Source organism: Hermetia illucens, chromosome 3 (genome assembly GCF_905115235.1).
Source record: "Hermetia illucens chromosome 3, iHerIll2.2.curated.20191125, whole genome shotgun sequence".
Taxonomy (NCBI): Eukaryota; Metazoa; Arthropoda; class Insecta; order Diptera; family Stratiomyidae; genus Hermetia; species Hermetia illucens.
In genome coordinates, this window is record NC_051851.1 from 52,482,363 (window position 1) to 52,501,860 (window position 19,498).

Below are 19,498 nucleotides of genomic sequence, written 5' to 3' on the forward strand. Positions count from 1 at the left end.
TGGCGATCGCAACATTGACGTTCTCACTGCTTAAATGTTCTCAGGTGATCTAACGGGCCGAGGGACTCCAGTTCTTCCTTTTGTCGCACTTGCAGTTTGTCTGAATGTAGTGACCCATGTAACAATTGATTTGCGGGCTGGGACGGGAGCCAACGGGGCTAAATTAAAGCGATTCCGAAATGCACGCTGTGTTGCAATAACCGAACATCCGCTTGAAAAGTAAACCTCAACGGCAAAGGCACGCTCCTCACTATTCCAACGCATCATGGCGACTGAACCGTGTCGGGACAAAACTTTACAGTATCCCCTCTTGAACGAGACCACTAGCGCTCCGCTATGACATCAACTAACTGAGTGGCGCGCATTTTAAAAAAGGAAGTTATGCTGCCGCACCCTGTACTTTCCGAAACTGTTATTAAATTTGACGTGAACTGCAAAGTGGGCGAGTAAGGAGTCAAAATGTACACACTTAAAATGAGACAGTGCTTATTTTCGGAAACTACTCAACCCGAAAATCCGAAAAGATCAGGGTAGTGCGCTTAGATAACATCTAGACTTCCAAATATGTGCCATTTCGATATCTGCTCAAATAAACTTACTAATAGTATATTAACAACTTTCAAAAATTGACTGAAAACCCCCCTTAAGTTCATCCTAGGAATACCAAATTTTGTTGCAGCATAGAGGACAATATGTTGACTACATACTATTTTGTGTAAATGGATCTTTAAAAGATAGCGCACATTTGAGTATTTAACTACGTACACGCAGAGCTGTCATGCACTCATTGTCCCCCCCATAGGGAAACATAAAACCTTTTATACCTGAAACGTGTTGCTTCCGGTTTCCCGGCTTATTTTTATTTTAAGTTATGTTTCATATTGGCTTTACCAGAGTTTTATATTTATTTTTTATTTTTCCTTTTATATATATTTGTGATTTTTGTATTTGACGGCTCCACGCACGCGGTTGGGTCGTTACTTCTTTCCGTTTTCAGCTTTATCTTCGGATAGGTTCGCGTGGTAACCCGATGTTTGTTTGCTTTTCAGGTTCTGATGTGGGCCCAAGCATCGGTATAAGGGCACGTGAAGTTTTGTTAAATGATACGTGAAGGATTGAATTGTTCAAAGGACTTCTCCATATTCCCGATGGAGCAATTTCGCCAAATTTCTAAGCTTTTGGAGTAGGTCTCCCCTCTTGGTCGCCTTCGGCCACTCAGAATGGTCTTTTGGTCACCGCCAAATCTCACTATTGTCATTATAACTCTGTTAAAACTACGTTGTCCAAGCTAGATTTAAACAGAAGACTACTCAAAAACCCTATCCATCCAGGCTTCCAGTTTCCCCCAGAACGTTATTTTTAGGTAGCTTATTCTGAACTGACATCTGATTTTTCTAAGGAGTTTCATTTTCTTCAGTGAACACTGACACTTTTGTAATACTGTCCATTAAGGATCAAAGTGTAGAGATTAGAATACGTCATCATTGAATATCATGATGGGCTGATCTTTCTTCATGGCGCTATTTTTCAAACAGTGGGAAAATACAATCCAAACGTTGCTTATTAACTTTTATCCTGATGATTGAGGATTATATTCTCTTTAATATTCATGAAAAATTACTTCTGATATTCTTTTTTACATAAGTAAGGCAGCTTTAGGGACAAAAGAGCTTATTACGTGGCGCAAATAAGAACAAATTTTTTAACACTAAATGAAAATTTACTGCTTTTCCCATCCGTAAGTGTCTTTCTTTCATTCTGACCCTATTCCTTATCTCATGGGCGTTTCTTACCTACGCCGTCGATGTCAACGAATGTCATATCCAGATGCGTCCTACTTATTCGAAATATACCCAAAGAAAAAAGTACACGCGTATATCCTATGTATATATATGTATAAATGAAACTCAACATCCCTAAAATACATTAAGTTGATCCTATTCCTGCTACGGAACTTTCATATTTTCTTAATAGGAGAGTTCCAGGGCATTGAAATAAAGAGGACGAAAACGATATCCAGACGCAGCCCCTTCAAAGCAAAAAGAAATCATTTTAAGCCTTTTTACAATTTCCTATACATTTCAAGCTTGTGTATGTATGTATATCAGATGAATTTCCACTCGGTGGGGCAGCCCGGTAGTCATGCATACATTCACTTGACAGGGCATGATTAATGGGTGTCAAGTAAATTGTTTAAAAAAACAAGGAACAGGGAGAAAGAAAAAACCTAAGGAGTTTCCCCCAAATTCGATTCATTCATACACAGAAGTTCGGAGGTTGCTTTGTTGCAAGGGACACCCCCTTTATGGGTTTGAAATCGAAATGTATAGGGATTTGAGTTTAATTTCATCTTTCCATACGTAGCATAGGTTTGAATATTACTACGAAATTTAGGATTTCGTCGGGGCTTTTCAAATGTCTCGTTACATCCAAGCGGAAATTTAGATTGAAAATAATGTACGATGGTGATACATTGCATGATTTACTGCGAACGTGTTAAAATATTCATTGGCCATTATGTTTTACAATCGCATGTTTGGTTTACAATCTGAGGCACGTACATTAAAATTAGAAAAGACGATTTAGTTTTCCGCTAATTTTCATTTTCGAAGCACCAGGAATGCGTTTGGATGTTCTCGAATTGAAAGCTGCATATTTGATATAGAGGACTGCCAAATGTTCGCTTTTCTACATTTCGGTTTATATATTTGGCACATGAAATATATGTATATAACAGGGAAATGTCACGAATATAAATTCCAAATTCCAAATTTTCCACTCTACGGAAAACAGAAGCATCCCTAGCTATGCTCACAAAAGACTAATCATCAAATAATACCTACTTAAAATAGAATCCCAAAAATGTTCCTTAAGATCAACTAAGGAATGCAAATTCAAGAATTTTAGCTGATTTAATTTTTAATAAGATGTCTGACCTAAATCACTTGTCCCAACATCTTTCACTTTACGGAAAAATCCAGAAACTGATCCCAAGAAATGGAGAGAGACTTGAAGACAACAACGAACGGTATGTGCATTATTTAATTTGTAGAGAAGTCAATTTTCCTGTGATGTGTGAATAAAATTTCTCAAGAATTTTCCAAGGAGCTGAATGTAGCAAGTTTCTTGTTTAAAATTGAAAGGACTATTGCTAGTGCCAGTAGGTACCGGCAAATATACTATTCTGACAAGAAAGCGACGTCTTACAAGTTTAAGTGAGAGTCGTCTCATCTCATCTGAACATTTTGTCTCGTTTCCAGAAAGGACACCATTGCCTGAAGTCAGCAGCTTGGTCGGTCCATTTCGATATATTATATATTCATGGGGTTGTCTATTTTATAATTCAGGCAAATATCTTGTCTTTTGAATCCGGGTATAGAATATTCGAAGAAATAGCAGAAGTAGTTTAGCTAACTCAAAGAAATACATGATAGAAAATAAAAGTCGTCCTTCCTTCCTGTTATATGCATTGTTCAATAATTCTGAATAATAAAACACTGAATGTCCAATTCTTTGAAAGAAACATCAAGATATGTACATATATCTTAAATAATTTATTGATGAGCTGCTCTTAGCCATATGACGGAAGGAAATATAAGAATATTCACGCAATACCTGAACACATTTTTTAATTGCTACTGGAAAGAAATATTATATTAGCAAACGAAAACGTGGTAAACCCTGCCTCAGATGGAGCGATAGCATAGGACAGGATTCCTGACAGCTTTTAGGGATATTGGATTAGTGGACACAAAGTTTAAAGCTCCTTACTAACCTAAGCCTAGGTCTAGATACCGGTTGCTGTGCGGTTGACGATGAAGAAAGAAAAAGCGCAAATATTGACCAAAAGTCATCGCATACTAAATAAAAATAAAATTAGGTAGCTTGCTCCTACTACAATATATTTTAATAGTTAGTAAATACGTATTTCGAAAGCAACTTACTCTCTTCCTCAGTACTTAAGCTAACTATTTCATCGCATACGTTTAGTAAGCATTCAGGGCTTAGATGGAGAAGAAGAGTCGAATGGAGGCATTATGATCAGACATAGTGACTGACTTTATAAGGATAGCCTCCACTAGACCTAATTCAAATGTCAGTACACGGGCACTGAACTCCCAAGCCCAGCTAAAGGAGGAGGGTTTGGGGCAACGTACTATCCTCAGTAAAATAAAAATAAAATGCTGAGATCAGGGAAAGAGATAAATAGAGTATAGTTGGAGTTATTTCACTATGCTAAATCCTACCTGATCTCTCTTGGTAACAGGTCCTGCGACAGGTCGACCAAGAAAATGCATACAATGTCGTTATAAACATAATGATCGGATTGAGTCACAAGCCTCGAAGAAATGCTAGGGCGTCCACCTCAGTCAACGCGGCAAGTCGAGAAATGGACAAGGGTTCTTCACGCATGGACGGCGTCACGACGTAAGCAAGTTAATCCGAACAAAACAAACTAAACAAATACGTATCTGCACGCTAAATTTTGGTACCCTAACTGGAAAGACCGAGGAACTCGCAAGAACCCCTCGGAAAAGGCGCATTGATATCTGCGCTCTGCAAGAAACTCGATGGTCTCGTGCCAAAAACTGCGACATTGCTATAAACTTCTCTATTTTGGTAACACACACACTCAATATGGTGTTGGCATTGCCATCTCAGAGGGTTTCCGTGATGCCATTAAAGAAGTCTAACGATTTGATGATCGGCTGATGAAGCTCACCATTATATCAGCTGATCGCACTATTCACTTCTTTACCGAGAAAGATGCTTTCTGGGAACTTCTCGATGAAAAGGCTTGTCACATGCCTGTTGCCGACTATATTATTATTGCCGGCGACCTTAATGTGGGTGAAAGGCAGACGGTAACAGGTGCCATGGGGGAAAGGGGTTCGGAGCCCGCAATGAGGGAAGCGGGCATATAATCCATTTTGCGGATACGCATGACCTTGTAATTAAGAATACATGGTTCATCAAACCATTGTCTCAGCTTCCTACATTTTATAGTGTAAAACGCAAATCGATTATATTCTCATAAGACGCCGAAATTTTACCACCGTCACTGATTGCAAAGTCGTTCCCAATGAGACCATCGCACCTCAACATCGACCACTGATTGTCGTCCTGCGAATTAAGCCACCGATAAAACAGCATGAGGAACGCACTGGCTCGCGGCGCATCAAATGATGGCGATTTGGTGAAAAGAAAGAAGAAATGGAAGAAACGATCTCACTCATACGATTGCCGACCATTACGAATGTGTAAGAATCATGGAACCAAATGAAAGACACGATCCACAAAGTGGCCTCTGCAACCCTCGGGGTCACCAAGCCGGGTAAGCGGTACATCAGCCGAGATACTTGGCTTTGGAATGATGGTGTTGAAACGAAGGTCCGTGAAAAGAAACGCCTGTACCATAAATTTCTTGACGGTAAAACGCCTGCTAATTGGCAAATTTATAAGAATGCCAACCGGGAAGCAAAGAAAGCAGTCGCTGTCACCCGAGCGAACCATTACAAAAATCTTTACGATAAACTGGATACTCGGGATGGCGAGAGAGATCTGTATCGACTTGCTAAAAGCCGTAACGAACGTACCCAGGATATCGAACACTTCTCTTGTGTTAATGACAAGAATGGTACTTTGCTTACCAACCGTCGCGCCGCAATGGATAGGTGGCGAGAATACTTCGAGCAGATTTCAACTGAAGAATTTGCTCATCCTCCACATCCACAATTGTTGCCGACATTTGGACCAGTTTCACCTGTCAGCACAGCTGGTGCTCAGAGGTGGCGGTGAGGAAGATGGGGCGGCAACCCTATCGGCTAAACCAAAACCAAGTGGTCGAGGAGAACCTCCATAGTGGTGGCACCGGGATACGCTGTAATTACTTTGGCTTGCCGGCCGTGATTCAGTAGGCGAATGCTCCAAAGACCTAATTAGGGCGATCAGACCCGAGTCTGCACGGGGACTCATCTGAAGTGGCAAATTGGTCACGAAACCTTACCAGGGGTATACTGGTACCATGGGAACCGGGAAAGCCCCTGGACTCACATACTTCGGGTGAGTTTCATGGTGGTTGTGGTTGTGCTCAAGCAAGAAGAGACCTTCGTGCCTCGGCGGGGTGTTGCGTTTCAACACGGGTGCCGTACTCCTTAGTTCGGTAGAGATTTAGGTAATTCTTGCATCCACCAGTATGAATGCTAAGCCATGCACTTGGTATAGACTGGTACCGTTGTTGCTTGTCTCAGCGGGGCTCTGATTGTGGTCACAAATTCAATCCGTGTCTGAAGAGCACCGTAGGATTAAGTCTCTACGACAGGTACCTACGTTAAACACTCAAGGGTTTAACTGTCAGCGCAACTGAAGTCAAGAAGGCAATAAAATGAATGAAATCGGGGAAAGCCACAACGAAGAACTGGGAACCAAAATTGTGACTCAGTGAATTCTTTAATCGGGTTATACAGGAAGGAAGAATACCATCTGACGGGCAAGCAGGTACCACAGTTTCAATATGGAAAAAGAAAGGTAGTCCAGCAGAATGTTCAAATTACCGTCCGATCCTATTACTTTCCCATACCATGAAGATTTTTGAACGCATTCTTGTCAACCGTATTCGCGAAATCGTTGAAATAATCGTGAATCAAACCGGGTTTGTCAAAAACTGCCGAACTGCTGACGCAATACACGCTGCGCGGTTACTCATGGGGAAACACCGTGCAAAGCATCGTCCTCTTTACATTGCTTTCTGGATCTAGAGAAAGCGTTTGACTGTGTGCCATACGAACTCATTTGGTATGCTTTACGACAACACTTACCAGAAGAACTCGTGCGCTGGGTTCAATTGCTCTACCACGATCCGAAAAGTAAAGTTCGAAGTATGGCGGGTGTATCAAAACCGCTTCGTGTCTCAGTTGGTGTTCATCAAGGAAGCGCCCTTTCACCGTTCCTCATTGTTTTTGTTATGAACACCGTCACATGGGATATCCAACGTCCAGCGCCCTACACTCTGCTTTATGCAGATGATGACTTCCTAGCATCTGATAGCAAAAATGATCTCGAGCGACTTGTACAAAAATGGAATGATCGCCTCATGCAACACGGTCTCAGATTGAATCTAAACAAAATTGAATTTTTGACGACCGATCCCCATGAAACAGGCGCCATCACTGTCAGCGGCCCAAAACTGAGCGATTTAAATACCTCGCTATCAGCCAATGGAGAACTGCGTTATGAAATTGCTTTACGCATTAACGCAACGTGGATGAAGTGGCGTTCCACAACTGGTGTTCTTTGTGATCGACGTATCAACGAACGTTTCAAATCGAAAATTTACCGCAATGTCATCCGTCTTGTCGCTCTCTATGGTTCTGAGTGTTGGCCAACTATAAAAGACAATGAATGGCGTCTTGCGGTAATGCGGACGAAGATGTTTCGTTGGATTAGTGGTGTCACACGTTTCGATCACATCCGAAATGAAGATATCCGCGATAGTTATAGGGTTGCACCGATCGTGGAAAAGTTGCGAGAGAGGCGTCTTCGATGGTATGGTCACGCAACTCGTGCAAATGAGAATTCACTTGCCAAGATTGGTCTGAACATCGAAGTTGATGGTAACCGACCAAAAGGCAGGCCGAAACAACGGTAGCTTGATACGCTGGATGGCGATTTAAAAGCCTCGAGATTGCACCCAGATCAGGCATTCGATTGAGCCAAATGGCGAAACCGATTACGACGAGCCGACCCCGCTTGTGAACGGGATAAAGGCTGAAGAAAAAGAAGAAGTACACGGGCACTGACCTTAATAACGATTGATTTTGTTTTGTGCGATGATGAAAATCTTCAAAAGCCAGTGACCTAAATACACTGTGTAAACCACAGTTGGTACCACCAGTTCACCAATATTTTCTCTAGGTTTCCACTGCTGTCCTGAAATCTCGAGTAGTGAAAGAATATATACTCTAGGTCCTCTGACATAAAATACGGTACCGTGCACTCTACATAAGCGATATTGCTATCAATCCCTGCATGCTTTCTCTGCGACCACTTTCGGTGCTACGGATTAATGTAATTTTGTGGACCCCTCTTTCAGCATTACAGTCGGTGTTGCCACTCATTTATTAAGCCGCATTTTTCCTGCTCTACCTGCCTTTGATTCGACTGGATTTTGAAAATATTGCATCATCTGAGATGGCACAAAACGCCTTTAAAGCGTCCTTAGTTCAGTTCCAAACACTTTTCGTATGATTATTCAATAGATAAAAGCCGCTTATAGTCTTTGTTGCCCATACATTTTTCCCAAAAGCTGAGTGAGTAAATCCTTGGTTTATTTGCTGCTATAGCAAGGTAGATAGGTATCAGTAGTCGTTGCGACGAGCATCGTTTTTATGTTACAATTTCATAAAACCATGACTGCTGTGGGGAGGTCAACATGAGTTGGGAAGGGGCTCCCAGTTTAGGATGTTTATAAGGCTTCGCTGTCCAATATCTTGACTTACGTAGTTCGATAGCACAGCACCATACAGCGTATATAATACGGAGATCCGGGCGGTGAAGGTGCAGGAGTACATTGATGGCATCTATTGAGAAGGACCGGGAAGCCCTTTTAGCACACATACATGCTGTTAAACTTGCACCATTGTATTTCTTGTTCAGCGCTGGTCGCAACACAATATAATTGTTCTATGGGAAGGAACGAACCAAAGCTGCGTACATCCAGAGAACCATATTTTGTCACAATGGTCCTCTTGCAGGTATAGAAGGTCCTTCTTAACACTCAGTTCGATGTTTAGTCGCCAATTTAACTTAGAATCCAGGAGAAGCTGCTTATAGGTTAGCAAATTTGACCTTTAGTAATTACAGATTCGAACATTTTACATGACAAGACTCTAAGCAGGGCTTTGGATAACAGTGCTCCTCGCTGATGTACAATTTTGTCTTTAAACCTTTTGACTTTTAAAGAACTGTTGTTTCTTGGCCAGAATCTTACTGAGTCTCGCAGTATGGCAATCTTGTACTTCACCAGGCAATTGTTGTATGGTTGCCAGTTGTTGTGCCTGTGTTTGACGTTGAAGACCTCCCTGATCAATTTCCTGAGTTGTAAGGATTTTTCTTTCACTTCGTCTTTTCAAAAATTCTTGTTGGCGAATACCAGGAAGAATCTCATGGTAGAAAGTCATGAATTGATCAGATATTCTCAGTGAAACAAATACTTCAAATCGACAATATCGATTGTTTGGTACTGTACAAATATTGCTGCAATTTGAAGTCCTATAGAAACTGATTAGGATTATCAAAACTATATTGACTACCTGCGTTGCAGGCAGAAGGACATCAACCAGACAACTCTAATTTCGAGCAAGTCGAAAATTTTACAGAATTGACATACGAATGATACTTGTCAACAAAATATTTCACTTTCAACCATCAATTTTGAAAAGTAAAGGATTTTTAGGAAAGCAAAGTTCACAACGTTCATAAACAATAATTCCGCCTGTCCAGCAGCGAGACGGGAACGATGAACCAGTCTGAAAGGCAAAAAATGAATGCCTGCGAACATCGAGTCCACAGAGGAATTTTAGGCCCAGTTAAGGTGGACAGTGGATGACGAAAGAAACAAAACACTGAGTTGTATACGACGAACTAGAAGCCATGCACCATATGAAGAGTTGCAAGATCCAATAGTCAGGTAAAGTAGAGCATTGGAAATCCCAAAAACAGATGGGAGGGCTCTGTAGGCAAAGCAAATTACACGCTGTTTGGTTCTCGAAATTGGAGGACGCGGTCGTTCGATCGAGATCGGTAGAGACAATGACTTCGGAATAGACATCGGACTGTAGCGCCATAGAAGAAAAATAATTTCGGTAAGAGATCTGGATCAACGATAACGTAAAACTTCTGAGCTGACCTGTTGCAATTTAGGAGGTAGAACTCTTTGTATTGACTTGCAGATTTTTAGAGAGCTGTTTCAAATATTCTTCTTGTTTTACTGCATATCTAATTTGGAATTTTTTTTTCAGGTTTGATTCCAGGCAAATCCTGTCCTATTACCAATGACTTTTACCATCCTGTAGCGTCAGAGATCAGTCTGCCTGACACATATACCTCGTTTATCTTTGCTTACTTAAAGGCAATTTTGGCTACCTCGTACATCTAGCTGTTACCAATCAGGAGAGCTATAACTCGATAAAACGAACTAATCATCGTACAGTTTGATCTCCCGCAGATTATGATATAATACACGTGCTCGAAAGTCGTATTAACACTTGTAACGCATTGAAAGTTTGTTTCTGACGGCGGTATAATACTCACCAATATTCTTAGGTGGATTGTTCGAAGTGGTCAGCAGCAGACGCTCTGAGGCAACTCGGAAGTCAAGGAATCCTTTTGATTTTAGTATTATTGTCAATCTACAGCAGCAACATTTTGCGGGGAAATTTTATCACATTATTAGACCTAAAAATTCCTAATGCTACAGCATTCACACTATGGAAGAACTATAGTCCAAACTTAATGCTTTAGACAAGGTAACAGATGTCTTGCCCAGTACAGTTGTCAAAATTTGTTAAACTATTATTATATTCTCATTAATAAATTTGATTATAATTTATTTATTAGATTACGATTATGGGTGATTCCAGAAAAAACAGCCCAGTTCCGACGCCGGCCCCTTGGCTGTCATCCTCCTACCAGGCGAGCTGCTCAGGCTGGTGAATTTCGAGTCGGGGGGAGTCGTACCGTGCACATTGCAGCGCCTCCACACTGCTCCACTCCCAGCTGATACTGGGTTTCAGCGGCAAAACCCGACTTCTAGCCCGCCAATTTTAGGGGCGCAGATCGAATCTCACGCGCTGTGCGCTTTTCTTTCCGAGACCTCAGACCCGGGGATAAAAGGCTTTAGCGCTGGGCACGGAGACGTTCTTGCGCCTGCGGCAGAAGTCAAGTCTAAAGAAGTGCTCCCCTCTGTTTATTACTTCATATCGTCCCTTATATAGTGGTTGCAGAGGCTTCCGGGAAGCATCCATGCGAACTAAGACGTGTTTGCAGACTTCCAGATTTTTGGGGGGATGGGGTTAGCCTTCGTTGAAAAATGACGGGATGCCTGGGGTGACTTTGGTTTGGCCACGAGTCCCGGAGCGAGCGCAAAAGCCCAGTGGTGGAAAGAGCTCACCTGATATCGAACACAGGATCGCTAGGGAGTTTGAAATTCTCTCCGTATACTAGCTCGGCGGAGCTGGTATCAAACTCTTCACGATGGGTTGTACGTAGGCCAAATAGAGCGAAAGGTAGGACTTGCGACCAAGAAGTGTTGGCGCACGATTGTGCGGAAATGTCGACAGAGGTATTGCTTTACACCACTGCGTGAACCTATCAATGATTATCTGGCAATACTTGAAGCTATGTGAATCTCGCAACAGGCCAATGATGACGCTCAAAGAAAACATACATATGTAGCTATTTCCACTGATATTCAAGCCGCTTTAAAAGCTACAAAGTCGCTGATTCCATTCTCAAAGCTTGTGAGTCAAAGCGAGAATATGAAACAGAAGTATAAAGAAGGGGCATAACACTTCGGTGGAAACAATGCCCACCACCCTTACGGCAGTAATAGAATGTACTCGCACGCTTGAGATTTAGCACTCTTGGAAATCAAAGATGTAGGCTTCATAAGACACATACAAATAAATTAAGAATCATGACAACCTGCACGAAACACTGGCCAATAGGGGACTGCGCCCCTAAGTTCGCAAGACCTTATCATATGCACTGTTGAAGTTGCTTGAGAAGAAAAACCTTCACAGCAGGCAACAGATATTGGGAAAGCCGTCTTTTGGCAATCTTAACAAAATTCATATTATTATTATTCTGTTAAGGGAAAGTCGCACCGCGTCCTTGTAGAACTATTGTGCCCCTTTTACTGGTTATAGTGTACCTGTTGATCATAGTATCTCAAGCAGGCCTGTAACCGTTAGGAACTTTAGTATATTCCCCACTTCCAGAAGTTTCAGCTTTGCATCTGGTATTACGTGTTCTCCCTGATGTATCGACACAAGTGCCGGACACTGTCCCAGGACGTGCATAGAGGTTTCGTCCTCCTCCTCACAGAACCTGCAAGCAGTGTCCGTAGATATCCCTAGCTTCCCTAGGTGAAATTTCAGCCGACAATGACCAGTGAGAATTCCCACTATGATTCGGAGGTTCTTTTTGGTGAGGTTTAAGCAATCCTTTGTACGCATGGGTTCGTATCCCCCAATAAGCACCCTGGACTGCTCCATCCCTGGTAGGCCCGCCCAATATAGTTTCCTCAACCGTTTCTCTTCGTTTCTTAGATTCATAGCCATGAAAACGTTTCCGATTCCACAGAAGGGTTCTGGCCCGTGTAAAGGCATCCCTGCTCCCTTCTTGGCTAGTTCATCCGCTGCCTCATTGCCTTCCAGCCCAGCATGGCCTGGAACCCAAAGTATCCAGACCTTGTTGGACGAGCCGAGTGTATTCAGTCTCTCAAGGCATTCCCATACCAGTTTAGAGTTCACCTGGTTGGACCTAAGTGCCTTGATCGCTGCTTGGCTATCGGTGAGAATAGCTATGTTCTGCCCCCTGTAGTTCCTTTGCAGATTAAAGGAGGCACATTTGTCTATGGCGTAAATTTCCGCCTGGAATATGCTAGTGTACTTACCCATTGGCTCAAAGTACATTTTCCTTGGACCAATGACATCGGCACCCGCTCCCTCTGCTGTGAGGGATCCGTCAGTGTATCAAGTAATCAGTTGCTGGTTTAGGCCGTATGTCGCAGCCACGCTCTCCCAGTTTGCCTGGTTACTTCAACGTGTTTCAAACTTCTTATCGAAGTGAAAACTCATTGTCATGTTAGCCCTCGGTATCAGTAATTCGGGATACCGCCTAGAAAGGATATCAATCTTCCTTCGATTTAGGCAGCTCACCGCCTCACTCATACTACCGGCCATCCTGAATATTGATCTCCTTGCCTGCATCTCTTTGTGCAGATGGAGAGGAGTTAATCCCAGGAGGACCTCCAGGGATGCCGTTGGGCATGTCCTCATTGCCCCACTGATACACACTCAAGCCAGCCTTTGGAGCTTATGTAATTCCCTGGCAAGTGTGCTGAGTTGGGTTCTTTCTGCCCAGATTACCGCTCCATAGGTAATGATTGGCCTTACTATTGCAGTATATATCCAAAGTAGTATCTTCGGGCTGCAACCCCATTTTTTCCTGCTATGGATCTGCAAGTCATCAGAGCCCTCGTGGCTTTTCGACAAGTGTTTCCGACATGTGTCTTCCAGAGTAATTTTTGGTCTAGCGTGATTCCCAAATATTTGACCTCTGTTTCTCGTTTCACCTCCATATCATGTAATGTTATGGCTTTCAGGTTATCCAGCTTACGCCTCTTAGTGAATGGTACTATGGTGATTTTGGTTGGGTTGATCCGCAGTCCCACCTTCCTGCACCAGGCACTAGTAACCCTTAATCCAGTTTGGATTCTATCACATAGGGTATCTTCATATTTGCTCCTACAGATTAGAACAATGTCGCCCACGTAGCCCTGGACTTGTATTCCAGTATTAGTTAACACGTCCAGGAATTTATCCACTACCATACTCCACATTAGCGGCGATAGTACTCCACCCTGTGGACAGCCTTGAGTGGTGTTCATGATAATAGAATTTGTACCTGTTAGTACCTCTATTTGTCTGCTTTCTAGCATTTTGCCCATCCAGAGTGCCTGGGTGTTTCCCACTCCTTTGCGGCTCAGGGCATCCTGTATCTCTTTGTGCGATGTGTTGTCGAATGCTCCTTCGATAGCCAAAAACGCGCGCAGTGCAATTTCTTTTGTTTCTATGGCGTCCCGTAGTACCTCTGTCAGCTGATACAGAGCAGTTTCAGTTGACCTTCCTGCCCGGTAAGCGTGTTGATAGTGATGTAAGGGATTACGCTTTAGAACGTTAGTTCTAATATAGTTGTCTATGACCTTCTCCACCGTTTTGAGTATGAACGATGTTAGGCAGATTGGTCTGAAAGATTTAGAGTGAAAAGGATCCTTTTTACCCGCTTTCGGAATAAAGACCACTTTTGTCCGTCTCCATGCCCTTGGTATGTAACCCAGTGCTATGCTCCCCCTTACCACCCTCAGAAGAGACTCTAAGATAATTCCTAGGCCTCTCTGGATAGGTGCTGGGAAAATGTCATCTACTCCGGGAGATTTCATTGGTTGAAAAGTTCCCACTGCCCATCTTAGCCTAGCTTCTGAGCATACCTCTTTTGCTAGTTTCCAGCTCTCTTTCCTTCATCTTTTATTCGTTGTTGGGGTGTCAGGCAGATTGTTGTCGCCTGCCGCCGAGGGGTAGGATCCCGGGAAATGAGTTCTGAGAAGCAGGTGTATCCTGTCCTCCTCATTCTCGGTGAATGTCCCATCTTCCTTTTTCAAGCAGACAGAGGATATTTCCCCGTCTTTGGCTACAGCTTTGTACAGCCTGGTTGCTTCTGTGATCTATTCAATCCCTTCACAGAATTCCCTAAAGCTGTTCTGTTTCGCTTCCCTGATCGCGTTGCTATACGCAGTCAGTGCATTTTTATACCTCCGCCAGTCCCCGGTTTGTTATGGCCGGTTAAAGAGTTTTCGTACCTCCGTTCTCATTCTGGCTAGGTTCCTGTTCCACCATGATACATCCCTTGATGACTTGACTGTCTTGGCCGGACAGCTGGCCTCATATGCGTCAATGACGATTGTGTTGAGGTCTTCCACCACCGTTTCTAATTCCAGTTCGCTCCTGATGTCACCGCCCCCTTGAAGGTGGGCAATGTTGTTGCTCAGGTGCGTTGTGTAGGATTCCCAATCCGTTCTCTTGGGATTCCTTATTATTCTTTTTATTTCGGAGTTACCCTCAATGTCGAATCTGATTATCCTGTGATCAGATATTGAGGGTTCATCCAACACCCTCCAATTCCTGACCATCCCGTTCATTAGGGTATTTCCTAGAGTTATATCTAGTACCTCTTGTCTGGTGCTGGTGACAAATGTTGGAGTGTTCCCTACGTTGTATATTTCTAACTTATTGCTTAGAATAAATTCGAGAAGGTACTCACCTCTACGATTAGTGTCGCTGCTTCAATTCATAACTTTGAGGTAAGTTCTTTTGTGAACCCTACGAACTGGATTTGTGAAATGACAATCCCCTAGAGGTGATTTTGCTCCCTTTGTATAAGTGGTGCTGAAGAAAAGGATATGTGGTATCCGACATACGTGTCCACTCGAAACTAATAAAAATTACCTACTATATAAAAGAAAATTATTTATAAAAAGGTTTTTTTTGTATTCCTTTTATGAAGCCATTTGAGTGTGCATTTGTCCCATTAGTATGTAGAACGTATAATAATATACGCATATCTTATGTGAAAATATCCACTTCGAAGTGATATTAACATTCAAAGTGTTGAATTTGTAAAGAAGTGACAACTTTGACCCATTATAACTCTGTTAGTGATAATGCGATTTTCACCAAACTTAGTAGAATCATTCTCTATATTATAGCATATATTGCTGCATTTCGTGGTAACAGGATGAACTTAAGGGGGATTTGCAGCCAATTAATAAAAATCAGAGTAATATACTATTATTAACTTTATTTGAACAGATATCAGTATGTAGGGTATTTCGGAGCCAAGACACAATGTAGCGGCAGCCTCTCAATTTTTTTCAGATTTTTCGGTTGCCTAGTTTCTGAGAATGGGTCCGTTCAAAAATGATCACTTTTAGCTCCCCGCACTCCCTACCTTACTAACAAATGTAAGAAAGCTAGGGTAGGCCGGTTTCGGAAAGTACTAACCGAGACCTTTGATTTGATACCCCAATGACTATATTTGATGAAAAAAAATGTAGACCCCCCTTTTGCATGTATGGGGATCTCCCCTTAAATGCGACGGAGAATAATATAACTCACTGTATGCGCGAGCTTCCACAATTCCCACCTTTCCATCAAATTTGGTCTGAATCGCTACATCCGTCTCCGAGAAAAATACGTGTGACGGACAGACAGACAGACGGATGAACAGATAGACAGTAAATAGATTTTAATAATATAGATAATATAGAAATTATTATTTGCGACGTTTTGATTTGAACATAATTCAATCGGGCAGCAGTGTATAAAACTAGTAGGCTAACACATAGGAGTGTATGACCATTTCAGGAGATAGGCTTCTCTAACATTGTACTTCTTGCAATGACTGGTAACGCATCTGATATATGTGGTTATCATTCATGTAACCATTATACACGCTCAATTCTCTTTCAGTACCAAACAAAAGGCCATTCAAAATTATCAAAGTAGCCGTCATAACACAACGACAAATATAGCACCAAGCCACCAAACAAAAGCAATCTGTTCTTCTCATACGGAACCGTTTCACAAAGGGGAAACACTAATCTAATTATGGCTTAATCAGGTACATGGAACTTTGATTAAGAACTAGCAAAAGGCGCACAGCCAGAATTATCAGGACTCGTTCCTCACACTCTATGGAGGACCATCTCACACTTGTCGATGAAGAAACGTATTTCAAAACCACTGCAAAAGCAGAAGCAGAAGCCGTTTCCCTAGTTCCGAGTATAATGCCTTTGTCGTTGGTATGCATACTTGTTACGCAACGGGGTTGAGTTCAGAGGGTCCGTATTACCTTATAAAGCCAACACACCCTTAATTCATTGTGCAGCAGATTATGGGAGAAGTGGGCAATAACTGCCACCTAATGTGCTGAACCAAAAATCGGTTAGTTTCAGTAACGATTTCGCGGTATGTAAAATGACAATTTTCTATGTCTTAACATCTTTTGTATGATAAGACATCAGGTTTTAATAATTTATTGGTTTTCTAAATTATTAAATACTTACATAAGCATATGCGTCCGGATTGCAATGGTCAAAAGGGACGCATTTTCCTCAACCCCACTTTACTCTATATCGTATTTTGCACTTTTGTTGGGGTAATAGTATTTAATGGAAATTGCGAAATGAGCCGAGCAATAATTCAATGAAAATCGTTGCATGTCAATGCGTTAATCATGTAATCCCATTAAAAGAAAAAAGTGGGTGGTGGCGGGTTGTAACGTATACAGTACGTATCCATATATCTGTGTTTGCCTTATCACAGTGGAGGGTTGATAAACAGTGGTTTGACTACGATACAAAATCTATACCTTTTTTATTGCATACAAGAAAGAGTATTGAACGCCGAAGTATGAATGCACTCAAGGATATAACGATTGATGAACACTAACCATTTTTAAATTCACAAAGGCTTGAAACTTTTAGCTCATCTGTTTTGTTAAATTTAATTTTTTCCTCCAACTCCAAAGAGGTCTGCTAGCTTTAAACAATTGGAAGAAGAAAGAGAAAGATATATTTTTACTTAATAAGGAACAAAGTATTAGAACAGGTGGAGTGCAGGACACCTTAATGATCATTTTAAAATGATGTTTGTTTAGTTCTACAAAATTATCATGGCCTTATTTACTATAGTCTCTAAAAAAATAAACTAGGAATGTTTTTCGCCCCCACTTTGATTAAACAATTGAGCGAGCACCCGCTGCACGTCCCCAAAATTGATACCTTGCGTAAGATTAATCAATTACCCTAAGTCGCTGATACTAAGGAAGCTCAATCTCTGTGTAGCAATACGGATTTAACTACACGTTTGCACATAACTACAGATTCTCTTATTCTAAAAGGAAGCCGATGCCAAGCAAAGGTTTGAACAGTTCACAGTTCACTGCTGGGATCTACTTTGTTAAACATATTATGCCGTGTATAAACAAGACACTATTTTTCTTCAACTTTTGGTTGGTATCGACGCAGACATGAAGTACATTTCCAACTAAACTCTGCGTAGAACCTCTTGAATGACATACTCGACGCCCCATTAGCTAGGTATACCATCCACTGTTTGCTCACAGATGGCGTCAGTGTTGCTATGAGCACGCCATATTTTTTTTTAGTTCGACATTTGTCAACAATTGTCTGTGCATATCATCAGCAATTTCATGCAAAAGCTTTTTTTTCTCTCTTCAATAATCATGTCCAGTTTTGTTCCCGGAAAGAAGCATTTGCGGGAGGCTCTGCTTTTTTGCTTCAATTTGAAGAAATCAGCCACTGAATTGCATCGAATGCTTGTGGAGACCTACGGCGACAATGCTCTGTCGGAAACAACGTGCCGAGACTGGTTCTGTCGGTTCAAAGAAAACGATGTCGATCTAAGCGACAAAGAGCGGCCCGTGAAAGTTAAGGACCACGAATTGGAGGCTCTTTTGGACGAGGATGATACTCAAACGCAGAAAATGTTCGCCAAGCAATTAGGTGTCACTCAGCAAGCCGTTTCCATGCGTCTACATGCAATAGGTAAGGTTCAAAAGATCGGAAAATTGGTGCCGCATGAATTAAACGATAGGCAGATGAGCGGCGCTAACACATGCGAAATCTTGCTTGCCAGACACAAAAAAAGATATTTTTGCATCGGATTGTGACTGGCTACAAAAAATGGATTTATTTTGAGAATCCTAAACGAAGAAAATCGCGGGTTGATGCCGGTCAACCAGCGACATCTTCTGCAAGACCAAATCGCTTCGGACGGAAGACGATGCTGCGTGTTTGGTAGGATCAGCGGCATTTTGCTTACTATGAACTGTTGAAACCGATTATATCGTGGTCTGAATGAAAAACGGCCCGAATATCAACAAAAACATGAAAAGCTGGTTTTAATCCATGATAATGCTCCATCGCACACGTCGAAAAAACTACTTAGAAATGGTCAATTAGTAGCACTTCGATTCTTACGCAAGCATCCGAAAATGGCTTGATGGCGAGGTTTGCCTCGAAAGATCAACAATTTTATTGGCACGGTATCCATAAATTACCCGAGAGGTGAACAAAATGTGTAGATAGCAAAAAGAAAAAAACGTGTTTTTCTTGAAAAAAAAGCGGATTTAAGCTTGTACACCTGGTACAACCAAATTCTTAATAAGCTATTAGTCATATTCCCCCTTGCTTGCCAAGTATCAGAGGATTGAGAGGAACAGTTAGGCTCGGACGATCCTACCCACTTAGGATCGAGGGGCTTTGGTTTGCAGAATGTTATACTTTTGTATGGTTCTAATCAGAATGTGTGAAAGTCCTAGGTCATTTAGGGAAGTCGTAAAGAATTAAGGTACAATACTTACAGCTGACGTTATTATGGGAATTATAGCTACTCTCACGATACACAAAATTTCTTTAATTCCTTAAATCAGTGGATCATTGTTCACCTTCTTCTTCATGTATTGTAGCACAACGTTGCTATTATGGGGATTGGCAACATCATAAATATATACGAAGCTGCCCTTCTTGTCAACTAACAGCCATCAGGCTGTCCGTTCCTTGTTCTAAAAATACGCACGTAGTGAGCTGGTGATGTTGCGCTAAAATGTCAATCACGGCCCTGCTTCTGATTTC